The sequence below is a fragment of the Pristiophorus japonicus genome, unplaced genomic scaffold, assembly GCF_044704955.1.
Source record: "Pristiophorus japonicus isolate sPriJap1 unplaced genomic scaffold, sPriJap1.hap1 HAP1_SCAFFOLD_390, whole genome shotgun sequence".
Classification (NCBI taxonomy): domain Eukaryota; kingdom Metazoa; phylum Chordata; class Chondrichthyes; family Pristiophoridae; genus Pristiophorus; species Pristiophorus japonicus.
Window position 1 is genome coordinate 351,640 of NW_027253761.1, and position 10,491 is coordinate 362,130.

General features: G+C 54.6%; 1 protein-coding gene across 2 annotated transcripts in view; it reads right to left on the minus strand.

The window, feature by feature from the left end:
* LOC139250562 (retinoic acid receptor RXR-alpha) overlaps positions 1–9,355 on the minus strand; it is a 235,323-nt gene extending 225,968 nt beyond the window's left edge. The window contains exon 1 of one of the 2 annotated variants that reach the window (XM_070872953.1): positions 9,137–9,355. The gene's annotated coding sequence lies outside the window, so the exon portion shown is untranslated. The remainder of the gene's footprint in view (positions 1–9,136) is intronic. The other variant, XM_070872952.1, reaches the window with a different exon arrangement.
* Positions 9,356–10,491: the final 1,136 nt, after the last annotated feature.

A 10,491-nucleotide genomic window follows, 5' to 3' on the forward strand; every position in this document is an offset into this window, starting at 1 on the left:
GTACAGGTCTGTCACTGTATAACACTGGGGTACAGTACTGGTGGGTACAGGTCTGTCACTGTATAACACTGGGGTACAGTACTGGTGGGTACAGGTCTGTCACTGTATAACACTGGGGTACAGTACTGGTGGGTACAGGTCTGTCACTGTATAACACTGGAGTACAGTACTGGTGGGGAGAGAGATTGCTACAGGGGACTGATTCTGCATTAATTGATACTCACTCACTCTCACTCACTCAGTCTCAGTCTCTCACTTGTTCACTCACTCGCTTTACTCATTCTCACTCACTCCCACTCATTCACTTACTCACACTCTCACTCACTCATTCTCTCACTCACTCACACCCTCACACTCTCTCACATCCCTTCACACGCACACACACTCTCACACTCATTGACAACCTCACACACTCACTCTCACACCCTCACACATACATTCACTGTTTCAGACCCTCACACACTCACTCACTCTCTCAGACCCTCACACCCTCACTCACACACTCTCTCACACCCTCACTCACACACCGTCACTCACTCACACCTCCACTCTCTCACACCCTCATTCACTCACTCACACACACACTCACTCACTCAGACACTCACTCACTCTCACACACTCACTCATTCAGTCTCTCAGACCCTCACTCTCTCAGAAACTGACTCACTCACTCTCTCAGACCCTCATACACTCACTCACTCACTCTCTCACACCCTCACTCTCTCAGAACTTCACTCACTCACTCACTCTCTCAAATGCAATGAGGAGAACATTTTATCGTGGTGATATGTAAAATTTTAATCTTTCATCATTATTTTATATTCACTTAGTAAATCAATTCCATGTGCTTGAGGAGTTTACGTTTGTGGCTGGATGTTCATTGTTCAAAAAGAAAATAAAAACAACCACCGGACGTCCCAAACGCTTTACAGCCAATGAAGTATTTTTGAAGTGTAGTCACTATTGTAATGTGGGAAACGCGGCAGCCAATTTGCGCACAGCAAGCTCCCACACACAGCAATGTGATAATGACCAGATAATCTGTTTTTGTTATGTTGACTGAGGGATAAATATTGGCCCCAGGACACCGGGGAGAACTCCCCTGCTCTTCTTCGATATAGTGCCATGGGATCTTTTATGTCCACCTGAGAGAGCAGGTGGGGGGCCTCAGTTTAACATCTCATCCGACAGTGCGGCACTCCCTCAGTACTGTCCCTCCAACAGTGCAGCACTCCCTCAGCACTGACCCTCCGACAGTGCAGCACTCCCTCAGCACTGACCCTCCGACAGTGCGGCACTCCCTCAGTACTGTCCCTCCAACAGTGCGGCGCTCCCTCAGTACTGCCCCTCCGACAGTGCGGCACTCCCTCAGCACTGACCCTCCGACAGTGCGGTTCTCCCTCAGTACTGACCTCCCACAGTGTTGCGCTCCCTCAGTACTGCCCCTCCGACAGTGCGGCACTCCCCCAGTACTGCCCCTCCGACAGTGCGGCACTCCCTCAGTACTGACCTCCCACAGTGCTGCGCTCCCTCAGTACTGTCCCTCCGACAGTGCGGCACTCCCTCAGTACTGACCTCCCACAGTGCGGCACTCCTCAGTACTGACCTCCCACAGTGCTGCACTCCTTTCTGAGGTGACAGTTCCATGAGCTAAGCTGTACTGAGACAGAGGAATCACAGCGTGACAAGTTTCCACTGGGAATTTCATTGTAAACATGGTTATCGGAATTTACAATGGATAGAAATTGAATGCAGATGTTAATATGTTTAATTTGTTCTGGAGAAGAAAATGTCACTTCTCGTCTATCACGTCTGATGTGGCACTTTGTGTAAAATTGTCTTTTTTTAAAGAGAGGAAGCTGTTCACCTGACGCTGGGTAATCGTGACCGGGAGCCGAGGTTTGACAGGACAGTCTGCAGCCTTAAAGTGACACTCCTCCACCGTGGCAGCAGAATAACACACGGAGCGTTACACGTTGCAACGTTCCTGCTGCTGTATAACTGGGGCCAGGTCCCCGCTCGTCTTGCACTGAGCGGCCAGGAACAACCTGTCGAGGGTTGTGTTCACACCCTATTCCGTGTCACCTGGAAATCTCTGCGTTTGGGCTCAAAAACGCATAAAAATGCTTACTCCCAGCGAGGAAGCCGAGATCACACAGAGCACTTCTCCACTCACAGGATCACACAGCTCGTGTGTAACAACAACAACTTGCATTGATACAGCGTATGAACGTCTTAAAACCTCCCAGTGAGCTTCACAGGAGCGTAAATCAGATCGCATTTCACACCGAGCTACATAAGCAGATATTAGGTAAGGAGCGACTTAAGGGAGGACAGAGAGGCAGAGAGGTTTAGGAAGGGAATTCCAGAGCTTGGAGTCCAGGCAGCTGAAGGCACGGCCACAGATGGTGGAGCGAGTAAAATCAGGGAGATGTGCAAGAGGCCAAAGATCTTGAGGGGTTGTAGGGCTGGAGGACATTACAGAGATAGGGAGGGGTGTAGGGGCTGGAGGACATTACAGAGATAGGGAGTGGTGTAGGGGCTGGAGGAGGTTACAGAGATAGGGAGTGGTGTAGGGGCTGGAGGACATGACAGAGATAGGGAGTGCTGTAGGGGCTGGAGGAGGTTACAGAGATAGGGAGGGGCGAGGCCATGGAGGGATTTGAACACAAGGATGAGAATTTTAAAATCAAAGAGTTGCCGGACCAGGAGCCGATGTGAGTCAGTGAGCACAGGGGGTGATGGGTGAGCGGGACTCGGTACGAGTTAGGACACGGGGCAGTGAGCACAGGTGGTGATGGGGGAGTGGGACATGGTGTGAGTTAGGACATGGGCAGTGAGCACAGGGGGTGATGGGGGAGTGGGACATGGTGTGAGTTAGGACATGGGCAGTGAGCACAGGGGGTGGTGGGGGAGTGGGACATGGTGTGAGTTAGGACATGGGCAGTGAGCACAGGGGGTGGTGGAGGAGTGGGACTTGGTGCGGGTTAGGACACAGGGCACAGGGGGTGGTGGGGGAGTGGGACATGGTGTGAGTTAGGACATGGGCATTGAGCACAGGGGGTGGTGGAGGAGTGGGACTTGGTGCAGATTAGGACACAGGGCACAGGGGGTGGTGGGGGAGTGGGACATGGTGTGAGTTAGGACATGGGCATTGAGCACAGGGGGTGGTGGAGGAGTGGGACTCGGTGCGGGTTAGGACACAGGGCACAGGGGGTGATGGGTGGGCGGGACATGGTGTGAGTTAGGACATGGGCAGCAGAGTTTTGGATGAAAAGTTTACAGCGTGTGGAAGGCCAGGACAATAGTCGAGTCAGGAGAGCATGGTTGAGGCTTTCAGCGGATAAGCTGAGGCAGGGGTGGGGCGAGGTTAGGGAGGTGGGAGTGGGCCGTCTCGGTGATGGAGAGGACCCGGGGTCAGAAGCTCAGCTCAGGGTCAGATGGGACTCCGAGGTGCGAATGGTCTGGTTCAGCCTCAGACAGTGGTGGGGGAGAGGGATGGAGTCGGGGGCTGGGGAACGGAGTTTGCCAAGTCCTTACACAGCAGCATGTCACTGACACTGAGCACAAGAGACCAACTTGCAGCCCAAGAAACTGAACAATTCAGATCCCCGGCGCGCCATTCAGCGCACGGGGAAGTTAGCGATGAACCGTCGCAGACACGATGAGAGTGAGTGTCTTTACAAACATCCATTACTGCAGAGGTGAACACTTGAACATTTAAACCCGGGGGGAGAGGGGAAAGTGATAAAGTAAGGTTTGCTTTCACTGATGATTTCTATAAAAGTGCTTGTAAATTCTCCAAGAGATGCACATCCCATAATGATGCAGTAACCGAGAATCTGGGTCAGCCGGCCCACACCATGTGACGGAGCAGCCTGGGCTGCAGCTCTCACTCGACATTTATTGAAAACAACAGGAACAGGCGGCCATGACTCGCTTTAATGTCTGACGCCCAGACCTTGTATATCCTCGCTCAGCTCTTTCCAACTCCAAGACCTCCAGCTCTTCCTCTTTCATTCTTTTTCGTTTCACCATTTCTCACCTTCCTACTTTCCTGAAGGTACTGACTCTCACTGGGGTACAGTCCCACACACACTGACTCTCACTGGGGTACAGTCCCACACACACTGACTCTCACTGGGGTACAGTCCCACACACACTGACTCTCACTGGGGTACAGTCCCACACACACTGACTCACACTGGGGTACAGTCCCACACACACTGACTCTCACTGGGGTACAGTCCCATAGACACTGACTCTCACTGGGGTACGGGTCCCACACACACTGACTCTCACTGGGGTACGGATCCCACACACACTGACTCTCACTGGGGTACGAGTCTCACACACACTGACTCTCACTGGGGTACGGATCCCACACACACTGACTCTCACTGGGGTACGGGTCCCACACACACTGATTCTCACTGGGATACAGTCCCACACACACTGACTCTCATTGGGGTACGGGTCCCACACACACTGACTCTCACTGGGGTACGGGTCCCACACACACTGACTCTCACTGGGGTACGGGTCCCACACACACTGACTCTCACTGGGGTACGGGTCCCACACACACTGACTCTTACTGGGGTACGGGTCCCACACACACTGACTCTCACTGGGGTACGGGTCCCACACACACTGACTCTTACTGGGGTACGGGTCCCACACACACTGACTCTCACTGGGGTACGGGTCCCACACACACTGACTCTCACTGGGTTACGGGTCCCACAGACACTGATTCTCACTGGGGTACACGTGTAACTCATTCATTATCCACACATCTGATTTGGAAGTCGATGCAGTGAAAGTGTGGGGCGATGTACAAGGTGTGATTGATGCGATATTGCCCGTTTTACTGTATGACGGGTTGGTTACCCGGCATGAACAGGACATCGTCTAACAGCGACAGGCCTCAGGTGAATATTAGCCAACACTCACTATCTGGCCTCACACAGGGAGAATGGTCAGTTGGCCAGAGTACTGCAGTGTGACCTGGGCCCACTACTGGTCAGCTGGGCCACAGGAGGCTGGGGCACGTCTATCAACAGCCGCCTGCTTTCATACAGCGCCTTTAACATACTAAAATGTCCTAAGGCGCTTCACAGGAGCGATTATCAGATATAGATTTCACACCGAGCCACATAGGGAGATATTGGGACAGGTGACCAAAAGCTTGTTCACAGATTTAGGTTTGAAGGAGCATCTTAAAGGAGTAAAATGAGGTGGAGAGGTTTAGGGAGGGAGTTCCAGAGGTTAGGGCCCAGGCAGCTGAAGGCATGGCCACCAATGGCGGAGCGATGGAAATCGGGGTTGCTCAAGAGGGCAGAATTGAGGAGCGTAGAGAGATCGGGGGGGGGGGGGCGGTTGTGGGGCTGGAGTCGATTATAGAGATAGGGAGGTGTGTAGGGGCTGGAGGAGGTTACAGAGATAGGGAGGGGTGTAGGGGCTGGAGGAGGTTACAGAGATAGGGAGGGGTGTAGGGGCTGGAGGAGGTTACAGAGATAGGGAGGGGTGTAGGGGCTGGAGGAGGTTACAGAGATAGGGAGGGGTGTAGGGGCTGGAGGAGGTTACAGAGATAGGGAGGGGTGTAGGGGCTGGAGGAGGTTACAGAGATAGGGAGGGGTGTAGGGCTGGAGGAGGTTACAGAGATAGGGAGGGGTGTAGGGGCTGGAGGAGGTTACAGAGATAGGGAGGGGTGTAGGGGTGGAGGAGGTTACAGAGATAGGGAGGGGTGTAGGGGCTGGAGGAGTTTACAGTGATTGGGAGGGGTGTAGGGCTGGAGGAGGTTACAGAGATAGGGAGGGGTGTAGGGCTGGAGGAGGTTACAGAGATAGGGAGGGGTGTAGGGGCTGGAGGAGTTTACAGTGATTGGGAGGGGTGTAGGGCTGGAGGAGGTTACAGAGATAGGGAGGGGTGTAGGGGCTGGAGGAGTTTACAGTGATTGGGAGGGGTGTAGGGCTGGAGGAGGTTACAGAGATAGGGAGGGGTGTAGGGCTGGAGGAGGTTACAGAGATAGGGAGGGGTGTAGGGCTGGAGGAGGTTACAGAGATAGGGAGGGGTGTAGGGCCATGGAAGAATTTGAAAAGCTGGATGAGAATTTTGAAATCGAGGCATTGCCGGACTGGGAGCCAAGGTAGATCAGCGAGCACAGCGGGTGATGGGTGAGCGGGATTTGGTGCGAGTTAGGACACGGGGCAGCTGAGCCTAGCTGTGAGCGCTGAGAGGGACACTGTCGGGGACAATAGATTGGGTGATCATTCACCATGAAGTCACAAAAATGTAACCTATCCACTACTGTCAGTACCACAAGACACAGACCTGTGCAAGACGCTCACACATTTTCAAATGGGACATTAAATGAAAGCCCCTATTGTGGCCTGAAACGCCCACACCCTGCCTCAAACCCTGTGTGATTTTATGCTTGATTGAACTAAATGCAGAGTAATATCAGACAATGTGTGAACCTGGGGTCTCCCCCGATCTCTCCCAGTTCCCGCTGGGTGGGTTTGGTTACACTCAGTACTTGAGGCCCCATCTAATGTTAATAGATCCCCCTGTACTGCTGCAGGAAGAACGGGGAGTTCTCCCCAGTGTCCTGAGGCCAACATCTCGCCCTCAACCAACACCACCCAAAATAACAGAGTCATTGATCGACTCATTGAAAGGAAAGACAGACTTGCATTTCTATACCGCCTTTCACCACCTCAGGATGTCCTAAAGAGTTTTGCAGCCAATGAAGCTTGTTAAAGTGCGGTCGCTGTTGTAAACTCGGGAAATTGCTGTTGACTGTGCATCAACCGTACCCCACCACTGCCCAGAGGGCAGTCAGTGCAGGCCCAAGGGTGGTAACTCACGGTGCGGAGAGCTCCGTGATGTCCCTGAGCTGCGATAAAATACAATGTAAACGTCACTCAGTGTGGAGAGTCACACTCAGTGATGGTTCCAACACCGGCCGGATACAGGAACCTGAACACTGCTGGCAATGTCAGGGGAGCAGTAACATTCCCCAAACTGTGCAACCCCGCTCCCAGAACCCGCCCCCCCCTCCCCCAGCAAACAGGGAGGGCACTGCCCGGGGAACAAGGCCCAACTCCCCCAGCAAACAGGGGGGGTGGGGGGGCACTGAAAGAAAGAAAGACTTGCATTTATATAGCGCTTTTCACCACCACCAGACGTCTCAAAATACTTTACAGCCAATGAAATACTTTCAAAGTGCAGTCATTGTTGTAATGTGGGAAACGTAGCAACCAATTTGTGCAAAGCAAGCTCCCACACACAGCAATGTGATAATGACCAGATAATCTGTTTTAGTGATGTTGATTGAGGGATAAATATTGGCCCCAGGACGCCGGGGATAACTACCCTGCTCTTCTTCAAAATAGTGCCCTGGGATCTTTTACATCCACTTGAGAGAGCAGACGGAGCCTCGGTATAACGTCTCATCCAAAAGATGGCACCTCCGACAGTGCGGCGCTCCCTCAGTACTGCCCCTCCGACAGTGCGGCGCTCCCTCAGTACTAACCCTCCGCCAGTGCAGCGCTCCCTCAGTACTGCCTCTCCGACAGTGCTGCGTTCCCTCAGTACTGCCCCTCCGACAGTGCGGCGCTCCCTCAGTACTGCCCCTCCGACAGTGCGGCGCTCCCTCAGTACTGCCCCTCCGACAGTGCAGCGCTCCCTCAGTACTGCCCCTCCGACAGTGCAGCACTCCCTCAGTACTGCCTCTCCGACAGTGCTGCGTTCCCTCAGTACTGCCCCTCCGACAGTGCGGCGCTCCCTCAGTACTGCCCCTCCGACAGTGCGGCGCTCCCTCAGTACTGCCCCTCCGACAGTGCGGCGCTCCCTCAGTACTGCCCCTCCGACAGTGCAGCGCTCCCTCAGTACTGCCCCTCTGACAGTGCTGCACTCCCTTAGTACTGCCCCTCCGACAGTGCAGCACTCCCTCAGTACTGCCCCTCCGACAGTGCGGCGCTCCCTCAGTACTGCCCCTCCGACAGTGCGGCGCTCCCTCAGTACTGCCCCACCGACAGTGCAGCACTCCCTCAGTACTGCCCCTCCGACAGTGCGGCACTCCCTCAGTACTGCCCCTCCGACAGTGCTGCACTCCCTTAGTACTGCCCCTCCGACAGTGCAGCACTCCCTCAGTACTGCCCCTCCGACAGTGCGGCGCTCCCTCAGTACCGCCCCTCCGACAGTGCGACGCTCCCTCAGTACTGACCCTCCGCCAGTGAGGCGCTCCCTCAGTACTGCCCCTCCGACAGTGCAGCACTCCCTCAGTACTGCCCCTCCGACAGTGCTGCACTCCCTTAGTACTGCCCCTCCGACAGTGCGGCGCTCCCCCAGTACCGCCCTCCGACAGTGCGGCACTCCCTCAGTACTGCACCGGAGTGTCAGCCTGGATTATGTGCTCAAGTCCCTGGAGTGGGATTTGAACCCACGACCTTCTGACTCCGAGGCGTGAGTGCTGCCCTGTGAGCCCTGGCCAACACTCCCGGGCAACAAGGGCTCAAAGCTCTGCCAGCAAACAAAGAGTTAAAGTGTACAGGACTGGGTTTTTGTTTAAAAGGTGAGGTTCTCTCTCCGCGTCTCTCCCACGAGTGTGCAAACAGTGAGACTTATGTAAAAAAAACCCTTCCCCTTTAAAGAAAATGACTTGCAGGAATGCGGATCTATTTTTACTCAGATTAAAGTGAGGACAGCAAGGAGACAGAGAACGCTTTCTCTGAATAAATGTGCAAAGACTAAAAGTTGAGGTGGTGTGTGTGGTGCACAGGGCTGTATGGAGAGCCCATCCCCCTCCCCCGGAGCTGTGTGAGGCAGCTGGGAGCTTTATGCTGGCTCAGCCTTCCAGCGAAAGGTCTGATTGAGCAATCCGTACAAACAGTGTGGCCGAAAAAACTTCTAGAACATTCAGTGTTGCAAGAGAGGACAAATAAAGTACACACAGACCCCCTCCGTCACCCTCCCAACCCCCGACCCCGTCCCCTCAAAAACCAGCAAACCTGACCGACAGAGACTTGGAGGCACATCTCTCGCAACACAACACCCAACTCGACTGAAAAACACTGAGCCCAAAGCCAGACATTGCCAGCACTCGGCCCCTCCGACAAACCCACCTTACCTGGACGCTCATGCTGCCATCGCGGGGAGAGTTATGTCTTCAATAAAACTCCAGGAAATGTCCCAGCGAGCAGTGAGGGTCGTGTCGCTGGGCTCCGTCACACTCCCAAGGCTGCAGCAAACAGTCACAGCCCAGAGAGATCCCACCAGGCATCAGCAGTCACTGTGATTGACTGCCCTAAGAGGAGTTGCCTAACCACCGCGAGCAGGCGGAGAGAGAGAGTGTGTGTGTGCGTGTGTGTGTTGTAGTCGATCATTTACAACCCCTTCTCCCAAATCGGAACAGTCACACTGCTCTCACACAGACCCGGGCCTAACCCTCCCCCAGTACACAGACCCAGGGTTAACCCCCAGTACACAGACCCGGGGTAAACCCCTCCCCCTCCCCCAATACACAGACCCGGGGTTAACCCCCGGTACACAGACCCGGGATTAATCCCTCCCCCTCCCCCAGTACACAGACCCGGGGTTAATCCCTCCCCCTCCCCCAGTACACAGACCTGGGGTGTAACCCCCCTCCCCCAGTACACAGACCCGGGGTGTAGCCCCCCTCCCCCAGTACACAGACCCGGTGTGTAACACCCCTCTCCCAGTACACAGACGCGGGGTGTAACCCCATCCCCCAGTATACAGACCCGGGGTTAACCCCGCCCCCCCCAGTACACAGACCCACAGAACCCAACTCAAAGCCTCCAGTCAGCTGTGGCTCAGTGGGCAACACCCTTGCCTCTGAATCAGAAGGTTGTGGGTTCAGGTCCCACTCTGGGGACTTGAGCACATAAATCCAGGCTGACACTCCCAGTGCAGTACTGAGGGAGTGCCGCACTGTTGGAGGGGCAGTACTGAGGGAGTGCCGCACTGTCGGAGGGGCAGTACTGAGGGAGTGCCGCACTGTCGGAGGGGCAGTACTGAGGGAGCGCAGCACTGTCGGAGGGGCAGTACTGAGGGAGTGCTGCACTGTCGGAGGGGCAGTACTGAGGGAGTGCTGCACTGTCGGAGGGGCAGTACTGAGGGAGTGCTGCACTGTCGGAGGGGCAGTACTGAGGGAATGCTGCACTGTCACAGGGGCAGTACTGAGGGAGCGCAGCACTGTCACAGGGGCAGTACTGAGGGAGTGCTGCACTGTCACAGAGGCAGTACTGAAGGAGTGCTGCACTGTCGGAGCTGCCGACTTTCAGATGAGACATTAAACTGAGGTCTCATCTGCCCTCTCAAGTGGATGTAAAAGATCCCATAGCACTATTTCGAAGAAGAGCAGGGGAGTTCTCCCCAGTGTCCTGGGCCAATATTTATCCCTCAATCTACATAACAAAAACAGATTATCTTGTCATTATCACATTGCTGTTTTTGGGAGCT